This window comes from Kogia breviceps, chromosome 4 (assembly GCF_026419965.1).
Source record: "Kogia breviceps isolate mKogBre1 chromosome 4, mKogBre1 haplotype 1, whole genome shotgun sequence".
In the NCBI taxonomy this organism is placed as follows: domain Eukaryota; kingdom Metazoa; phylum Chordata; class Mammalia; order Artiodactyla; family Physeteridae; genus Kogia; species Kogia breviceps.
The window spans coordinates 133,478,805-133,499,404 of record NC_081313.1 but is presented as its reverse complement, the minus strand read 5'-3'; the positions used below and the strand labels follow the sequence as shown (position 1 = coordinate 133,499,404).

The window sequence follows — 20,600 nt, the reverse complement described above, 5'->3', positions numbered from 1 at the left end:
TTCAATTTAAGAAATTTTTTTTTTTTTTTTTGCGGTATGCGGGCCTCTCACTGCTGTGGCCTCTCCCGCCGCGGAGCACAGGCTCCGGACGCGCAGGCCCAGCGGCCATGGCTCACGGGCTCAGCCGCTCCGCGGCACGTGGGATCCTCCCGGACCAGGACACGAACCCGTGTCCCCTGCATCGGCAGGCGGACTCTCAACCACTGCGCCACCAGGGAAGCCAAGAAATTTTTAAAATTAGGCTTTTTCCCTCCAGGGGATGGAATTTTTAAAAATTGAGATACAGTTGATATACAATATTATATAAGTTACAGGTGTACAACACAGTGATTCACAATTTTTAAAGGTTATACTCCATTTATAGTTATTATAAAATATTAGCTATATTCCCTGTGTTGTACAATATATCCTTGTAGCTTATTTATTTATTTCCCATTATGGTTTATTACAGGATATTGAATATAGTTTCCTGTGCTATACTGGAGGACCTTGTTGTTTATCTATTTTATTTTAAAAATTTTTATTTATTTAAATAAATTTAATTAATTAATTTATTGGCTGCGTTGGGTCTTCGTTGCTGCGCGCAGGCTTTCTCTAGTTGCGGTGAGCGGTGGCTACTCTTCGTTGCAGTGCGCGGGCTTCTCATTGCTGTGGCTTCTCTTGTTGCAGAGCACAGGCTCTAGGTGCACAGGCTTCAGTAGTTATGGCTTGCAGGCTCTAGAGCACAGGCTCAGTAGTTGTGGTGCAGGGGCTTAGTTGCTCTGTGGCATGTGGGATCTTCCCGGACCAGGGCTCGAACCCGTGTCCCCTACATTGGCAGGCAGATTCTTAACCACTGCGCCACCAGGGCAGCCCCTGTTTATCTATTTTACACATAGTAGTTTGTGTCTGTTAATCCCAAACTCCTAAAAAACCTAAGTTTTTCTTTGACTAGGTGAAGTGTATAAATAATGCAAAGGTCAAAACTGCCTTTTGTCCATTCCTGCCTCCTTCCAACCCCTTTGTCCTTATTCTTTAAAAGTATTTTTGTTTATTTATCCTTTCATCATTTTTTGCAAATATAAGCAAACATATATATTCTCTCTGCTACTTATTTTTAAAATTTATTTATTTATTTATGGCTGTGTTGGGTCTTCGTTTCTGTGTGAGGGCTTTCTCTAGTTGCGGTAAGTGGGGGCCACTCTTCATCATGGTGCACGGGCCTCTCACTGTCGCAGCCTCTCTTGTTGCGGAGCACAAGCTCCAGACGCACAGGCTCAGTAGTTGTGGCTTACGGGCCTAGTTGCTCTGTGGCATGTGGGATCTTCCCAGACCAGGGCTCGAACCCGTGTATCCTGCATTGGCAGGCAGATTCTCAACCCCTGCGCCACCAGGGAAGCCCTACTTTTTCTTATATATAAAATGTAGCAAACTATGTATATCTGATCTTTTAAAAAAGCTTTATTGAGGCATAATTTACATACCATAACATTTACCATTTAAAGTATACACTTCAATGGTTATTAGTATATTCACAGAATTGTGCAACCATCACTGCGATATAATTTTAGAACATTTCTATCACCCCATAAAGAAACCTTGCATACTTTGATGTCACTCCCACTCCACTCCCAGCTCTAGGCAACCACGGATCTATTCTGTGTCTCTGTTGACTTGCATTTGGCCTTTTCTACTTAGCAGTATATCCTGGGAGGCCCCTATATATGTCTGTTTTAAAAAAATGTATACCTGTTTTACTCATTTAAGTAAATTTTTATCAAATTATGATATACATACAGAAAAGTGCACAAATCATAAATGTATGATGATTAATTTTCACAGAGTGAACACTCTTGTGTAACCAGAACCCAGATCCAGAAACAGAATATTACCAGCATGAAAGAAGCCTATCTTGTGTCGTATTCTCATACTTCCCTCACCACCCTAGGGTAATGACTATCTGATTTCTAACGCCATAGATTAATTTTGCCTGTTTTGAACTTTATATAAATGGAATCATACAGTATGTTTGTATGTGTATGTCTGCTCTCTCTTTCCCAATATTATATTTGTGAGAATAATCAGTATTATTGCATACAGTTGTAGTTTGTTCATTCTCATTACTATATAGTATTCTGTAGTATTATATTCCACAAATAAATTACCCATTATACCACAAATGGATATTTGATTTGTTTCCAGCTTTTGGTTATTATGTATACTGCTCCTATGAATATTCTTGTATGTGTCTTTTGGTGAACTTTTGTGCTCATTTGCCTAGGAGTGGAATCACTGGGTCATATGGTATGCATATGTTCAACTTCAGTAGAAACTGCCAAATAGTTTCCCAGAGTAGTGCTTCCATTTTACAGTCTTAGCAGCATTTGTTCTACATCCCCATCAACACTTGATATTGTCTGTCTTTTTCATTTTAGTCATGATGGTGGGTATGTAATAAAATTACCTGTGGTGGAGTATTTGCATACATAGTAACTAATGCAGCTGACTACCCTTTCATAGGTTTATTTGCCATTTGGTATCCTGTTTTGTGAAGCACATGTTTAACTCTTTTGTCCATTTTTCTATTGGATTATCTGCCTTTTTCTTTCTCCCAAGGAGAAGGACACTGTGTACAAATACTTTGTGGGTGAATATATATATATATATATATTTTTTTTTTTCACAGTAAAATATCTTTTCCCAGTCTGCTGCTTGACTTTTCACTGTCCTATTATGTATTTTGATGAATAGAAGTTTTTGTCTTCCAGCTTTGTTGAGATATAATTGACATGTAGCACTGTATTAGTTTAAGGTATGCAGCATAATGGTTTGACTTACATGCATCATGAAATGATTAGCACAGTAAGTTTTTTTTTTTTTTTTTTTTTTTTTTGCGGTATGCGGGCCTCTCACTGTTGTGGCCTCTCCCGTTGCGGAGCACAGGCTCCGGACGCACAGGCTCAGCGGCCATGGCTCACGGGCTTAGTTGCTCCGCGGCATGTGGGATCTTCCCGGACCAGGGCACGAACCCGTGTCTCCTGCATCGGCAGGCGGATTCTCAACCACTGCGCCACCAGGGAAGCCCAGCACAGTAAGTTTTGTGAACATCTGTCATCTCATATAGATACAAAATTAAAGAAATAAAAAAATTTTTTCTTCCCTTTATTGAGAACTCTTAGAGTTTACTTTCTTAACAACTTTGATATATAACATCCAGCAGTGTTAATTCTATTTATCATGTTGTACATCACATCCCTACTACTTATTTGTCTTATACTTGGAAGTTTGTACCTTTTGACTGCCTTCATCCAATTCCCCCTCTCCCAACCCCCGCCTCTGGTAACCACAAATCTGATCTCTTTTTCTATAAGTTTGTTTGTTTGTTTTTGAAGTATAATTGACCTACAAATAGAAGTTCTTAATTTTAATATAGTCCATTTTTCTATTTTTCTATGGCTCTCACTTTGTGTCCTTATTTAAGAAATATTTGCCTACTCTGAAGTTTTGAAAATATTATCCTATGTTTTCTTCTAAAAATGTATTGTTTTACCTTTCACAGATTAAAAACCACCTGGAATTGATTTTTGGGTATGGTGTGAGGTAGGAAGAAAGATTTCAGTTTTTTTCCCATATGTATATTAATCTGATCCTGCACCATTTATTGAAAAGACTGTTCTTTCTCCACTGCATTGAGGTATCAACTTTGTCATATATTATATGTCCATAGATGTGTGGGTATATTTCCAGATTCTCTGTTCTGTACCAATATTCTGCTTGTCTACCTTTGTGCCAAAACCACACTGTCTTTTTTTTTGGTCATGCCGCAAGGCTTGCGGGGATCTTAGTTTCCCAACCAGGGATTGAACTTGGGCCCTGGCAGTGAAAGTACTGAGTCCTAACCACTGGACTGCCAGGGAATTCCCCACACTGTCTTAATTATTATAGCTTTATAATATATCCTAATGTCTGGTAGCATATTTCCTAAAGCTTTGTTTTTCTTCTTCAACATTGCCTTAGCAATTATATTCACCATATAAGATTGGAATCAGCTTGACAGTAATCTTATGCAAGGACTTGTGTATTGTTCATATTTTATTCTTACCACTTGACATAGTGCCTGATGGTGTATGCTCAATAGAAATTTGTTGAGTAAATGAATGAAGGAATTAGAATGTAATCAATGAAATACAAGCACTAGGAAGGCAGGGAATTTTTATTCTTGATCCTTGATATGTCCAAAACATCTGGCCCATAGTAGACACTCAATATAATTAATTGGGTAAATGATGATGAATAAGCACTGATCTTTGGCTCTAGGTTCCTGATTATCTTTCAGCTTAAAGCTTAAATATATTTCCTCAGGGAAACCTTCCCTAATAGCTTCTGACAAAGTTCTCTGCTTATATTCCATACTTTCCCATAATTTCCCTTCATAGCATTTAACAGGATTGTAATTTTTTTGTATTATTTTTTATTCCCTACTATACTGTTAGGTCCTGGGCCTGTCTTGTTTACTGTAACCTTAGTACCTTGTATTAGGGCACATAATTGGCCTTCAATTATTATTGACTGACTGATGGAAGAAGCAACCAAATGTCTTAGAATGGAGAATCAGGGAGGTTCTGTAAGAGGAGGAGATGTTGATTCCGAGCTTTGGAGGATGATTAAGAATTCTTTATATGGAGGAGAGAAAGTTAATTTTAGATAATGGGAAAACTATGTGTAACAGATGGTAGGGCATCAGTATGTGTGACAGTGGAATGGCAGCTGGAGCCTAGTGTAGGGATTGATAGGAGCTAAACCTGGAAAGTTATGCTGGGCAAACTTTGAGAGAGCTGTGCTTATTCTGTGGGGAATGATGAGTTATTAAAGGTTTTTATGCAGAAAAATTATAGGATTGGATTAGTGTTTTGAACATAACGCTGGTGATAGTGCATAAGCTATTGCAATATTCCAGGTATGACATACGAGGGACCTGAACCAAGGCAGAGGCAAAGGAGGGAGTGGATCTAAGTGTATTCCTTTTTTTTTTTTTTTTTTTGCAGTATGCAGGCCTCTCACTGTTGTGGCCTCTCACTTTGCGGAGCACAGGCTCTGGCCGCTTAGGCTCAGCGGCCATGGCTCACGGGCCCAGTGGCTCCGTGGCATGTGGGATCTTCCCGGACCGGGACACGAACCCGTGTCCCCTGCATTGGCAGGCGGGCTCTCAACCACTGCGCCACCAGGGAAGCCCTAAGTGCATTTCTAAAGTCAGGATTCTATGACCCACCCAGGAGTCTTATAGTTTGAGGGAATAGGTAGATAGTATGTAAAGCCATTAACAGAGATAAGGAATGTATTACAGGTTTAGAGGTGAAGACAATGAATATTTGTTTTTTTCCCAATTTTTTTTTTTTTGTGGGAAAATACACAGAACATAAAATTTCCTATCTTGTGGGCTTCCCGGGTAGCGCAGTGGTTGAGAGTCCGCCTGCCGATGCAGGGGACACGGGTTTGTGCCCCAGTCCGGGAAGATCCCACATGCCGCGGAGCGGCTGGGCCCGTGAGCCATGGCCACTGAGCCTGCGTGTCTGGAGCCTGTGCTCCGCAACAGGAGAGGCCACAACAGTGAGAGGCCCGCGTACCACACACACAAAAAAATTTCCTATCTTAACCATTAAAAAAAATTATTTTTATTTATTTATTTTGGCCATGACATGAGGCTTGTGGGATCTTAGTTCCCAACCAGGGATTGAACCCGGGCCCTTTACTGTGAACATGGAGTCCTAACCACTGGACTGTCAGAGAATTCCCCTATCTTAACCATTTTTAAGTGTCCAGTTCAGTGGTATTGAGAACATTCATACTGTGTGATCATTATCACCATCATTTGTAGATCTTTTTTCATCTTGTAAAATTGAAACCTATTAAACAATAACCTCCCATTTTCCCCTACCCCTAGCCCCTGGCAATCACCATTATACTTTCTGTGTTTATGATTTTGACTACTTTAAGTTCCTCATAGAAGTGGAATCATATAGTATTTGTCTTTTTGTATCTGGCTTATTTAACTCAGCCTAATGTCCTCAAGGTTTATCCATGTTGTGGCATATGTCCGGATTCCCTTCCTTTTTAAGGGCGAATAATATTCCATTGTATGTATACACTACATTTTACTTATCCATTCATCTGTCAATGGACACTTGGGTTGCTTTCATGTTTTAGCTATTGTAAATAATGCTGCCTATGAACACGGGTTTACAAATATTACTTTGAGACCTTGCTTTCAATTCTTTTGGGTATATAACTAGAAGTGGAATTGCTGGATCATATGGTAATACTATTTTTAATTTTTTAAGGAATCTTGATACTATTTTCCACAGTGGTTATACCATTCTACATTCCCATCAACAGTACACCAGGGCTCCAATATATCCACATCCTCACCAACACTTATCACTTGTCTTTTTGATAAGAGCCGTTTTAACAGATGTGAGGTGATCTCTCATTGTGGGTTTGATTTACATTTCCCTGATGATTAGTGATATTGAGCACCTTTTCAAGTACTTGCTGGCCATATGTCTTCTTTGGAAAAATGTTTTTTCAGATATTCTGACCATTTTAAAAATTGTATTGTTTGCTTTTTTCCTACTGAGTTGTGTGAGTTCTTTATAAATTTTGGATATCATGAATCCCTGCTTTCAATTCTTTGGGTTATACACCAAGGAGTGGAATTGCTAGATTGTATGGTAATTCTATGTTTGTCTCTTTAAGGGACTACCAAGCTGTTTTCCACAGTGACTATACTGTTTTACATTCCCACTAGCAATGTAGTAGGGCTCCAATTTCTCCACATATCCTAGATAACATTTTTTATTTCCCATTTTTTTTATAACAACCATCCTAATGGATGTGAAGTGGTATTTCACTGTGGTTTTGATTTGACTAGTAATGTTGAGCATGTTTCCATGTGCATATTAGGCATTTGTATATCATCTTTAGTGAAATGTCTATTCAAGACTTTTGTCTGTTTTTGGATTGGGTTGTTTGTGTGTGGTGTTGTCATTGAGATGTAAGAGTTTAAAATATATATGTATTCTGGACATTAACCCCTTATCAGATTGCAAAATTTTTTCCCCATTCTGTGGGTTGTTTTTTTACTCTCTTGATGGTGTCCTTTCATGCACAAAAGTTTTTAATTTTGATGAAGTCAGTTTATTTTTTGTTGCCTGTGCTTTCGATGTCATATTCAAGGTATCCTTGCCAAATCTAGGATCATGAAGATTCCCCCCTGTGTTGTCTTCCAAGAGTTTTATAGTTTTAGCTCTTAAGTTTGGGCCTTTGATCAATTTTGAGTTAATTTTTTGTATATTGTGTGAAATAAGTGTCCAACACCAGTTGTCCCTACACCATTTATTGAAAATACTGGTCTTTTCCCAGTGATCTTCTTTGGACCATCCAATTTTGGTCCCAAGGCTGGGTTGAAATAAACTGATCATAGAGGGACTTCCCTGGTGGCACCATGGTTAAGAATCCACCTGCCAATGCAGGGGACACGGGTTCGAGCCCTGGTCCGGGAAGATCCCACATGCCACGGAACAACTAAGCCTGTGCGCCACAACTACTGAACCTGTGTGCCACAGCTACTGAAGCCCATGTGCCTAGAGCCCGTGCTCCGTAACAAAAGAAGCCACAGCAATAAGAAGCTTGCGCACCACAACAGAGTAGCCCGTGCTTGCCTCAACTAAAGCCCACGTGCAGCAACAAAGACCCAACGCAGCCAAAAATAGATAAATAACTAAATAAATTTATTTTAAAAAATTGATCATAGATATATGGTTTTATTTTTGGCTTCTCAATTCTATTCCATTGATCTGTGTTTCTGTTCTTTTCCCAGTACCACACTGTCTTGATTATCATTGCTGTGTAATAAGTTTGAAATAGAAGGGTGTGTTGTTTTGGCTATTTTTGGTTCTCTATATGAATTTCAGCGTTAGCTTGTCAATTTCTACAAAGAAGTCCACTGGAATTCTGATAGAGATGGTGTTCAATCTGTAGATCAATTTAGGAGTATTGCCATATTAAGTGTTAAGTCTTCTGATCATGAACATGGGATGTTTTTCTAATTATTTAGATCTTTTAAAATTTCTTTCAACAACACTTTACAGTTTTCAGAGTATAAGTTCTACATGTCTTTTGTTAAAGTTATACCTAAGTATCTTATTCCTTATGATGCTATTGTAAATGGAATTGTTTTCTTAATTTCATTTTCAGATTATTCATTGCAAATGTACAGAAGTATAGTTTATTTTTGTTTACCGAACTTTTACAACTTTGCTGAACTTATTTATTAGTTCTAATATTTTTTTAGTGGATCCCTTAGGAATTTCTATATTCAAGTTCATTGCATCTGCAAATGGAGATAATTTTACTTCTTCCTTTCCAATCTGGATGGCTTTTATTTCTTTCTTTTCTTTTTCATTTTAAAAAATAAATTTATTTTTGGCTGCGTTGGGTCTTCACTGCTGCGCATGGGCTTTCTCTAGTTGCGGCAAGCGTGGTCTACTCTTTGTTTCAGTGTGCAGGCTTCTCAGTGAGGTGGCTTCTCTTGTTGCAGAGCACAGGCTCTAGGGGCGCGGGCTTCTGTAGTTGTGGCTCGCAGGCTGTAGAGCACAGGCTCAATAGTTGTGATGCACCAGCTTAGTTGCTCTGCAGCATGTGGGATCTTCCCGGACTAGGGCTCGAACCTGTGTCCCCTGCATTGGCAGGCAGATTCTTAACCACTGAGCTACCAGGGAAGTCCCTTTTATTTCTTTCTAATTGTCTTGGCTAGAACCTCCAATATAATTTTGAATAGAGGTAGCAAGAGTGAACATTCTTTTCTTGTTCCAAATCTTAGTGGGAAAGCATCTAGTTTTTTACTATTAAGTACGATGTTAGCTGTGGATTTTTCATAAATGTCCTTCATGAGGTTGAATTAATTCCTTTATATTCCAAGTTTGTTGAGGTTTTTTTTAATCATGAAATGGATGTGGTGTATTATATTTTTGATGTGATGTATTATATTAATTGGTTTTCAGATATTAAACCAACCTTGCATTAACATAATAAATCCCAGTTGGTAATGGTGAACAAATCTTTTTATAAAATGCTGTATTTTGTTTGCTAGTATTTTGTTGAGGATTATTGCAATCATATTCATAAGAGATATTGGTTTGTAGTTTTCTTTTCTTATGATGTCTTTGTTTTTGGCATAAGCGTTATATTGGCCCCATGAAATGACTTGGGAAATATTCTCTTGTTTTTAATTTTTTTAATTAAAAAAATTATTTTATTTATTTTTAAAATTTTTTGGCCGTGCCACGCAACATGCAGGATCTTCGTTCCCTGACCAGGGATTGAACCCATGCCCCCTGCAGTGGAAGTGCAGAACCCTAACCACTGGTTCACCAGGGAATTCCCCCCTCCCTTTTTTTGTTCTGTGTTTTAGAATAATTTTTGAAGAATTGTTATGAATACTTTAAATGTTTGGTAGAATTCAGTGATGAAGCCATCTGGGCCTGGGCTTTTCTCTCTGGGAAGTTTTTTGATTACTATTTCAATCTCTTCACTTACTATAGATAAACTCAGATTGTGTATTTCTTCTTGAGCCAGTTTTGATAGTTTGTATCTTTCTAGGAATTTGTCTATTTCATCTAATTTATCAAAATTTTGGCCTACAGTTGTTCATAGAATTCTTTTATGATCTTTTTAAAATTTCTGTAAGATCAATAGTATTGTCCTTTTATTTCTGATTCTGGTAATTTTAAAAAATATTTATTTATTGTATTTATATATTTTCCTTATTTTTTGGCTGCATCAGGTCTTAGTTGTGGCACAAGGGATCTTTGTTATGGTGCATGGTCTTTTCGTTGCAGTGCTTGGGCTTCTCTCTAGTTGTGGCATGCGGGTTTTCTCTCTCTAGTTGTGGCGTGCGGGCTGCAGAGCACGTGGGTTCTGTAGTTTGCAGCACGTGGGCTCTCTCATTGAGGCAGGCGAGCTCAGTAGTTGTGGCATGTGGGCTTAGTTGCCTTACGGCATGTGGGATCTTAGTTCCCCGACCAGGGATCGAACCCAAGTCCCCAGCATTGGAAGGCGGATTCTTTACCACTGGACCACCAGGGAAGTCCCATGATTCTGGTAATTTAAGAAAAATTTTTAATCTTGATTAGTATTGCTAAATGTTTGTCAACTGTGTAGATGTTTTCAAAGAACAAGTATTTGGTTTTACTGCTTTTCTTTGTTGTTTTTATATCCTCTATTTTTATTAATTTCTGCTGTATTCTTTGTTATTTTCTTCTTTCTGCTTGCTCTAGGTTTACTGTACTGTTCTTCTTCCAGTGTGTTGAGGTAGAAGTTTAGATTATTGATTTGTGATCTCTGTCCTTTTTTTTTTTTTTTTTTTTTTTTGTGGTATGTGGGCCTCTCACTGTTGTGGCCTCTCCCGTTGCGGATCACAGGCTCCGGATGCGCAGGCTCAGCAGCCATGGCTCACGGGCCTAGCTGCTCCGCGGCATGTGGGATCTTCCTGGACCGGGGCATGAACCCGTGTCCCCTGCATTGGCAGGTGGACTCTCAACCACTGCGTCACCAGGGAAGCCCTCTCTCCTTTCTTAATAGCACCATTAGAGCTGTAAGTTTCCGTCTAAGTACTGGTTTAGTTGCATTTCATAAGTTTTGGTATTTTGTGTCTTGATTTTCATTCATCTCAAATTATTTCCTGATTCCCCTTTTGATTTCTTCTTTGACCCATTATTGTTTGGGAATGCATTGCTTAATTTCTATGTATTTATGAATTTCCCAAAGTTTTTCCTGTAGTTGATTTCTAATTTCTTTCCATTATAGTGGAGAACATATTTTGAATTATTTCTAACCTTTTAAATTTATTGAGGTTTTTTTTTTTATGGCCTAGTGTAAGATCTATCCTGGTGACTGTCCCTTGTTCCCTTGAGAAGGGTGTGTATTTCATTGTTGTTGGGTGGAGTGTTTTATAGTTGTTTGTAAGGTCTAGTTGCCTTGTAGTGTTGTTCAAGTCTTATTTTATGTCATCATATGAGTGTTGTTTTATCTGTTGTTGAAAATGGGGTATTGGATTCTCCAAATTTGATTGTTTAGTTGTGTATTTCTCCTTTCATTTCTGTCAGTTTTTTGCTTTATGTATTTTAGTGGTCTGTTATTAGATGTGTTTATGTTTGTAACTGTTATCTTCTGATGTAATGATATTTTTATCATGATAAAATGTCCCTCTGTGTCTCTAGTAACCTCTTTTTGTTTTAAAGTCTATTTTGTATGATATAATTATAGCCATTCCAGCTTTCTTGTAGTTGCAGTTTATATAATATGTCTTTTTACATCCTTTACTTTCAGTTTTTTTGTATGTTTGAATATGAAGTGTGTCTCCTAGAGTCAGCATATAGTTGAATCATGTATTTTATCCAGTCTGACAATCTCTGACTTTTGATTGTATTTTTTAGCCCTTTCATATATAACATTATTGATGTATCTGGATTTACATGTGCCATTTTACTTTTTGTTTTCTATGTGTGTCATGTATTTTTTGTTCCTTTATTCTTCCTTTATTGCTTTTTTTTGTTTTTATGTATTTTCTAATGTAGCATTTTAATTTCTTTACTGATTTGCCACTATATTAAAAATTATTTTTTCAATGATTGCTCTAGGGATTGCCATATACATCTTATCAGAATCAGCTTCACATTCTGATACTAGCTTATTCTAGTGATAATAAGTGTTATTATCTAGAAGCGTTATTCCTGTATAGCTCTAATCCCCTTTTCTCCTTTTTGTGGTGTTACTGTTATACATATTACACAATCAGTGTTGTAAACCCAACAATACATTGTTACTTTACCATATATAGTCATTTCCTTATCTCAATACAGCTTTCCTCCCACCCATTTTTTTGTGCTCTTATTAGCAAATATATAACATATATATTACATTTCTATATGTTATAGTACCAACAGTACATTGTATCATATTATACTATACAATATTTTTATATCATTAAGAAAAAGAAAGGAGAAAAAAGAGTTATAGGCATACCTTGGCAATATCTCAGGTTTGGTTCCAGACTACTGCAATAAAAGCAAATATTGCAATAATACAAGTCATACGAATTTTTTGGTTTCCCAGTGCATATAGAAGTTATGTTTACACTATACTGTAGTCTGTTAAGTGTGCAATAGCATATGTCTAAAAAAACAATGTATGTACCTTAATTAAAAAACACTGTTGCTAAAAAATGCTAATTATCATTTGAACCTTCGCATGCCCGTAGTCTTTTTGCTGGTGGAGGGTGTTGCCTCCATGTTGATGGCTGCTAACTGATCAGGGTGGTGGTTGCTGAAGGTAGTGGTGCCTGTGGCAATTTCTTAAAATAAGACAACAATGAAGTTTGCTGCATTAATTGACTCTTCTTTTCACTTAAACACTTAGAGGCCATTGTAGGGTTATTAAATGGTATTTCCGTATTGTTATGTCTCAGGGAATAGAGAGGCTGGAAGAGAGGGAGAGAGACAGGGAAATCGCTGATAGGTGGAGTAGTCAGAGCATACCCAGCATTTATTGATTAAGTTCACTGTCTTATATAGGTGTGGTTTGTGGCACTCCAAAACAATTACAATAGCAACATCAAAGATCACTGATCACAGATCACTATAACAAACATAATAATAATGAAAAAGTTTAAAATATTGTGAAAATTACCAAATATGATACAGAAACACAAAGTGAGCAAATGCTATTGGAAAAATGGCACCAATAAACTTTCTCGACACAGGGTTGCCACAAACCTTCACTTTGTAAAAAATGCAGTATCTGTGAAGCACAGTAAAGCAAAGAGCAATAAAGTGCCTGTACACTGTCAAATAATTACATAATTGTCTTTACCAATTCTTTTTTTTTTTTTTTTTTTTTTTTTTTTTTTTTTTTTTTTTGCGGTATGCGGGCCTCTCACTGTTGTGGCCTCTCCCGCTGCGGAGCACAGGCTCCGGACGCGCAGGCCCAGCGGCCATGGCTCACGGGCCCAGCCGCTCCGCGGCATGTGGGATTTTCCCGGACCGGGGCACGAACCCATGTCTCCTGCATCGGCAGGCGGATTCTCAACCACTGCGCCACCAGGGAAGCCCTCAATTCTTTTTTCATGTAGTCTCACATTCCCATCTGGAGTCACTTACCTTAGGCCTGAACAACTTCCTTTAATATTTCCTGTAAGGTGGGTCTGCTAGCAACAGTTCTCTGTTTGTTCATTTGTTTGTTTGTTTGTATTTTATTTTATTTTATTTTATTTTATTTTATTTTATTTTTTTAAAAATTTTTTGTGGTACGCGGGCCTGTCACTGTTGTGGCCTCTCCCATTGCGGAGCACAGGCTCCGGACACGCAGGCTCAGTGGCCATGGCTCACGGGCCCAGCCGCCCCGCGGCATGTGGGATCTTCCCAGACCGGGGCACGAACCCGTGTCCCCTGCATCGGCAGGCAGATTCTCAACCACTGTGCCACCAGGGAAGCCCTGTTTGTATTTTTAATCTGGGAAAGTCTTTATTTCACCTTCTTTGTTGGAAGATAGCTTTGCTGGGTATAAGATTTTTGGTTGACAGGTTTATTTCTTTGTGTGCTTTGAAGCCTTCTGGCTTCCATTGATTCTGCTGAGAAGTTGCCTGTTATTTTATTAGGACTCCCATGTATGTAAAGCATCATTTATTTCTTGCTTTTTTCAAAAATTTTCTCCTTGTCTTGCAGCATTTCTATTATGAAGTGTCTGTGGATCTTTTTGTGTTTATCCTACTTGGATTTGTTGTGCTTCCTGGTTGTATAGGTTATTATTTTAAAATAAATTTGGGATGTTTTCAGCCATTAATTTCTTCAAATACTTATTCCTTTCTTTTCTCCCCCTCCTCCCCTTCTGGTACTCTAATTATATGTTTGTTAGTTTGCTTAATGGTGTCCCACATTTCTTTCAGGTTCTGTTTATTTTTCTTCATTCTTTTTTTCTCCTTTTTCATTTTGAATAGTTTCTATTGATCTATCTTCAAATTTGCTTATTCTTTCTTCTCATGATTCATATCTACTGTTGTGTCCCTCTAGGGAATTTTTAATTTCACTTATATTTTTCAGCTCCAGAATTTCCAGCTGGTTCTTGTTTTATAATTTCTATCTCTTTATTGCTATTCTCTATTTGATGGGACAGTGTCATCATATCTTCTTTTATTCTTTAATCATTATCTTCTTTGGTTCTGTGAATATGTACATAATGGCTTCTTTAAAGTTTTTTTTTTTTTCGTATATATCTGACATCTGATTGTGCTCACAGTTTCTGTTGCCAGTTTTTACTGGTTGTATGGATCATACTCTCCTGTTTCTTTGCATGCCTTGTAATTTTTTTGTTGGAAACTAGATGTTTTAGATTATTTCTTATAGCAACTATTATGGTTAATTTTATGTGTCAACTTGACTGGGCCATGGAATGTTCAGATGTTCATCATACATTATTCTGAATGTTTCTGTGAGGGTGTTTTTATTTGAGATTAACATTTATTATTGGTAGACTGAGTAAAGCAGATTGCTCTTCCTAACATGATTTGACCTCATCCAGTCAGTTGAAGGCCTGAGTAGAACAAAAAGGCTGATTCTCCTTGAGTAAGAGGGAATTCTTCATATATGACCGCCATCAAACAGGGACATTGGCTTTTCTCCTGCTTTCAAACTCAAACCAAAACATTGGCTCTTCATGGATCTCAAGTCTGCTGGTCTTTGGATGAGAACTACACCATTGACTCTCCTGGTTCTCAGCCCTTTGGGCTTGACTTGGAACTAAGCCTTCAGCTCTCCTAGGTCTCCGGCTTGCTGACTTACCCTTGAGATCTTAGGACTTGTCTGCTTTCATAATTGTGTGAGCCAATTCCTTAAAATAAATGAATCTATCTATCTATCTATCTATCTATCTATCTATCTATCTATCTATCTGTCCATCCATCCATCTATCACCTATCTATACCTTATTGTAGATAGAAACTGAAGATAGAAACAATGGCAGCTTCTCTCTGAGTGAACCCCCACTTTAGGATCTGAGGACTTGGTGTTGAGGGAGAACAGCAGCCTGAGGACCTCTTGGCTTACCTATACTGATGTGGAGTTACATGTCTGATCACTGCGGTGTGGGTGATCCGGGGCCTTAGTATTCTCAGTGTGATGTACCCAAAGTTAGAGCCTCAATTGCATGAGCAGGAGCTGGGTGGAAGAAGGGAGCCTCAACTTCTCAACTCTGTTTACCTGGGACTTGGCCTCGGCAACAGGGGCAGAACGAGAAACACGGATGTCCTGTTTCTCATTGTAAGACAGCCCTTCAACTGGGAGCTGTGTTCTTGGCTGTAGCAGTCTGGAGGGGAATCTGTACCTCACTGAGCTGGGAGGGTGGGGAGAGGGAGTGGTCATAGTTCTAATACCATAGACTCTCACGTTTCTTACCTAATTTTTTTTTTTTTTTTCCGCACCACGCGGCATTCAGGGATCTTAGTTCTCTGACTAGGGAATTGAACCTGTGCCCCCTGCAGTGCAAGTGTGGAGTCTTAACCACTGGACTGCCAGGGAAGCCCCCTTTCTTACCTAATTTTTGTAGATTTTTTTGGAGTAGGTGTTTCTTTCTTTATTCTTTGCCCTTTGGATTCTTTCCAGAGGCTTGAAATGGTTGCTTTTAAAATAATTTTCACCAGTTTTGCTGGGGGTGCAGGTCAGTGGAGCTCTTCACACTGTCTTGCTATAAGTTGATCCTCTAAGTAGGTGAATTTTATGAAGTTGTTAATTACATCTCAATGAAGTTGATTTAAAAAAGAAAGTGGAAACCTGACACAATGTTCTGTCAGAATTAAGGGGTTGTAGTCACTGGCTTCTGGCCATGGTCACCCCTCCCGATTCTCCTTTACGTGGGTTTCATTATACAATAAAACTCATATTTTTTTTAAAAAAGATTCTCCCACAAAATATTTCAACTTCAAATCATCTACTAGTTATAAGTAGATGTTCCTTTGATACCTACATACAAATTTTCTATTAGCTGTCAGCACTGTGTATGGGTTTCTTGGGATTCCATTATGTTTAGCCTAACCTTACTTGACAGGGTATTTGTCTCATTTCTACAAGGTCCTATTGTTGCTATTTCTGGTGGTAATGTAATAATCTGTTATTGTATTGCTTTACCATGGCCCGTTTCAAGTTAGCCTTTCTCCCATGGGTGAGCATTTGTATCGTTTCTAGTTTTTAGCTGTAACATACTGTTTGGCTATAATCATCTTTGTTGAAATCTGTTCTTCTCTCTTTTGAATCATCTCCTTGAGATTCATTTCCCAATGTGGTTGAGAGTATGATCATTTTTATGACTCTTGACAGTTATTGCCAAATTTCTCTCTGGAAAGATTATACTTGTTTATAGTGCATTCTCAGTGCAGAAATATACTTATTTTCTCACAGTTCTGTTAGCATTGAGTTTTGTCTGTTTTATTCGTTTTTGCTAATTTAGCAAATGTGCTGTGGGACTTTTATTTTGTATTTGTTTAATTATTAGTGATGCTGTACTTTTTTTCCTAGTGCTTCTTTATTGTTAACATTTTTCTTATGGTTAAGTGTGTGTTTGACAGTCCCAACATTGTTTATAACTGTGTGACTTTGGCAAGTCACTAGTCACCTTTCTTCCTTGTGATTCAGTTTCTCAAACAGTAAATTGGAAAAGTTGAGTAGATCAGTAGTAGAACACCTATATAGATTTCTAATGTTTGAAAGGGATAAAAGTGGGAGCTTATTAATAACAGTTATTTTATAAGTTTAAAATTGTAGCAGTTATTTATAAAATCAATTAATTAGAATAATGAGGTAGTGTAGATAAAGACAAAATTTTGAACTTGGGTATTATAGGTGGCAAATGAAAATAATTATTTAGTATACTCCCATTCTTTTTTATTTTATTTTTTTTGGCTGCATTGGGTCTTCGTTGATGTGCACAGGCTTTCTCTAGCTGTGGCGAGCTGGGAATACTCTTCGTTGCAGTGTGCAGGCTTCTTATTGTGGTGGCTTCTCGTTGCAGAGCATGGGCTCTAGGTATGCGGGCTTCAGTAGTTGCTGCACGCAGGCTCGGTAGTTGCAGCACTTGGACTCTAGAATGCATGGGCTTCAGTAGTTGTGGCATGCGGGCTCAGTAGTTGTGGCTTGTGGGCTCTAGAGTGCAAGCTCAGTAGTTGTGGTGCATGGGCTTAGTTGCTCCGTGGCATGTGGGATCTTCCCGGACCAGAGATCAAACCCTTGTCCCCTGCATTGGCTGATGGATTCTTAACCACTGGTGCCACCAGGGAAGTCCTACTCCCATTCTTTTAACTTCAGAGTTATAGAAAAGTTGATTGAATAGTACAGAGAATTTCCATATACTCTTCATCAAGATTTTCCAGATGTTAGCAGTTTACTATTTTACTTCTATCCTTTTCTCTACATTTGCTTTAGAACCATTTGAGATCAAGTTGCAGAAATGATGCCAGTTTACTCTACTCAGTGTAAAAACAAGGACATTTTTGTACATAATCACAGTACAGTTCTCAACATTAAAAATTACATTGACACAACAGTATTATCTAATCTATAAACCTTATTAAGATGTCACTAATTGTCCCAATAATTTCTTTTATAGCAAAAGAAAATTCCAGATCATAAGTTCCATTCAGTTGTCATGTCTCTTTAGTTTCCTTTAGTCTGGAAGAATACCTCAGCTTTTGTCTTTCATGCCATTGATATATTTGAAGAGTACAGACCAGTTATTTTGTAGAATGTCCCTCGGTTTGGGTTTATCTCTGTTTCTCCATGATTAGTTTCAAGTTTATGCATTTTTGGCAGTGTTACCATAGGCATCATATCAGGTTTACATGATGTTGATGTGTCTTACTACTAGTGATAGTATCTCTGATCACTCAGTTAAGGTGCTGCCCATCAGTTTTCTCCATTGTAAAGTTTGTTTTCCCTTTGTAATTAATAAATACCTTGCGAGGAAATTCTTTGAGAGTATATAAATATCCTGTTAGTCAACCTTGCAGCCAATAGTTCTAGCATTTCTTGATGGCTCTTGCCTTAATTATTACTCTGATGGTTGCCAAATAGTGCTTTTCTAATTTCATCATTCCTTCTACATTTAATAGTTACCATTCTGGGAATTCCCTGGTGGTCCAGTGGCTAAGACTCTGCACTCCTAATGCAGGGGGTCTGGGTTTGATCTCTGGTCAAGGAACTAGATCCCACATGCCACAACTAAGAGTTCCCATGCCACAAGTAAAGATCCTGCATGCCACAACTAAAGATCCCAGGCCGCAATGAAGACCCGGCACAGCCAAATAAATAAGTAAATATTAAAAAAAAAAAGTTACCATTCTACTTAATGGAAGAGCTGTTCCTTCTTATTTATTTATAAATATAGACTCAAGAATTATTATTTTATTCAATGAGTTATAATCCATGGCTATCATTATTTATTTTGATGTTTATGTTGTCCCATATTTGACCCTTAAATTTGGCTTCTATGTATGTTTGACATGTACTCATCCTTCTTTGAATACTTCTTTACTTTCCTGCACAATAAGATGATCTAGGGGGACTTCCCTGGTGGCACAGTGGTTAAGAATCCACTTGCCAATGCAGGGTTTACGGATTCGAGCCCTGGTCCGGGAATATCCCACATGCCACAGAGCAACTAAGCCTGTGCGCCACAACTACTGAGCCTGTGCTCTAGAGCCTGTGAGCCACATCTGCTGAAGCCTGCATGCCTAGAGCCCATGCTCCGCAACAAGAGAAGCCACTGCAATGAGAAGCCCGTGCACCACGATGAAGAGTAGCTCTCATTCACTGCAGCTAGAAAAAGACCTTGTGCAGCAATGAAGGCCCAACGCAGCCAAAAAAAAAAAGATGATCCAGGTTCATCTTGTACTTTTCCTGGAGTCAGCCTTTTTTCTGAGGAGCCCTACTTCTACATAGTAGGAAATAGGTTTTTACTTTTGTTTTTATTTATTTATTTTTGAAAATTTTATTGGAGTATAGTTGATTTACAATGTTGTGTTAGTTTCAGGTGTACAGCAAAGTGAATCAATTGTACATATACATATTGTATATGTACAATCAATTGTACATATCCACTCTTTTTTAGATTCTTTCCCATATAGTCCATTACAGAGTATTGAGTAGAGTTCCCTGTGCTATACAGTAGGTCCTTATTAGTTATCTATTTTATATGTAGTAGTGTATATATGTCAATCCCAGTCTCCCAATTTATCCCTCCCCCCCTTACCCCTGGCGACCATAAGTTTGTTACATCTGTAACCCTATTTCTGCTTTGTAAATAAGTTCGTTTGTACCCTTTTTTTAGATTCCACATCTAAGTGATAGCATATATTTGTCTTTCTCTGTCTGACTTACTTCCCTCAGTATGACAATCTCTAGGTTGATCCACGTTGCTGCAAATGGCATTATTTTGTTCTTTTCTATGGCTGAGTAATATTCCATTGTATATATGTACCACATCTTCTTTATCCATTCCTCTGTTGATGGACATTTAGGTTGCTTCCATGTCCCAGCTATTGTAAATAGTGCTGCAGTGAACATTGGCGTGCATGTATTTTTTTTTAAAATTAAAAGAAAAATTAATTAATTTATTTTTTGGCTGTGTTGGGTCTTTGTTGCTGCGCCTGGGCTTTCGCTAGTTGTGGCGAGTGGGGGGCTACTCTTTGTTGCAGTGTGTGGGCATCTCATTGTGGTGGCTTCTCTTGTTGTGGAGCACGGGCTCTAGCTGCATGGGCTCCAGTAGTTGTGGCATGCAGGCTCAGTAGTTGTGGCGCAGGGGCTTAGTTGCTCGGCATCATGTGGGGTCTTCCCAGACCAGGGCTCGAACCCGTGTCCCCTGCATTGATTCTTAACCATTGTGCCACATGGGAATCCCCTCACCCAAGATTTAAAAACCTAGCCATCCAATTCGATTGTTATGGAAATGTTCTCCAGCTATAAACCCAACTCTTCCATCCACGTCCATCCTGCTATCTGCTTCTTCTGTGTGGATCCTTCTTCCTTCGGGTAGTGAGTTAGGGTTTGAGCACAAATAGGTAACTGGAATTCTGGCTTAGGAGGGACCATTACAAAGTGCTGGGGTGCTTTAATGCCAATTCTTCATCCTCCCAGTTTGAGTTCATACTCTTCTTCTGTTGCTAAGGAGAGGGTTAGGCAAGAGCCATTAGAATTTTCTTCAGTAGGAAAATGAACAATTCTGACTCTACATTACCATGCTGCTGAGCTTTGGGTCTCTGGTAGAAGGCCATTTTCCATCAGGAACTTGGCTAAAATTCCTTATGGGATGGACAAAGGGGTTGCTATGGTCCATGATGGACTTAGCTTGGGGTAAATAAATCCAGCACTCTGTCAACTGAGTGGGGGAAGCAAGAGTTTGTGCAATGTGAGCCAGAGACTTGTCTGTCCATCCTGTGGATAAGGGAAATAGGCATAGAAAAGCTAAGACAATTAGTAGCTTCATAGACGTACCAGTCAGGGTCATATTTAAATCACCCAGCATGG

The 20,600-nt window shown here is 38.5% G+C and overlaps 1 protein-coding gene across 3 annotated transcripts in view; it reads left to right on the top strand.

Moving 5' to 3' along the window:
* The window catches only part of UIMC1 (ubiquitin interaction motif containing 1), a 194,844-nt gene that overhangs the window by 15,483 nt on the left and 158,761 nt on the right, over positions 1-20,600 (top strand). Inside the window, exon 1 of one of the 3 annotated variants that reach the window (XM_067031941.1) lies at positions 3,533-3,579. The exons of the other annotated variants lie outside the window; for them this stretch is intronic. The gene's annotated coding sequence lies outside the window, so the exon portion shown is untranslated. Of the gene's footprint in view, positions 1-3,532; positions 3,580-20,600 lie in introns of those variants that run through there. 3 annotated transcript variants of the gene reach the window in all.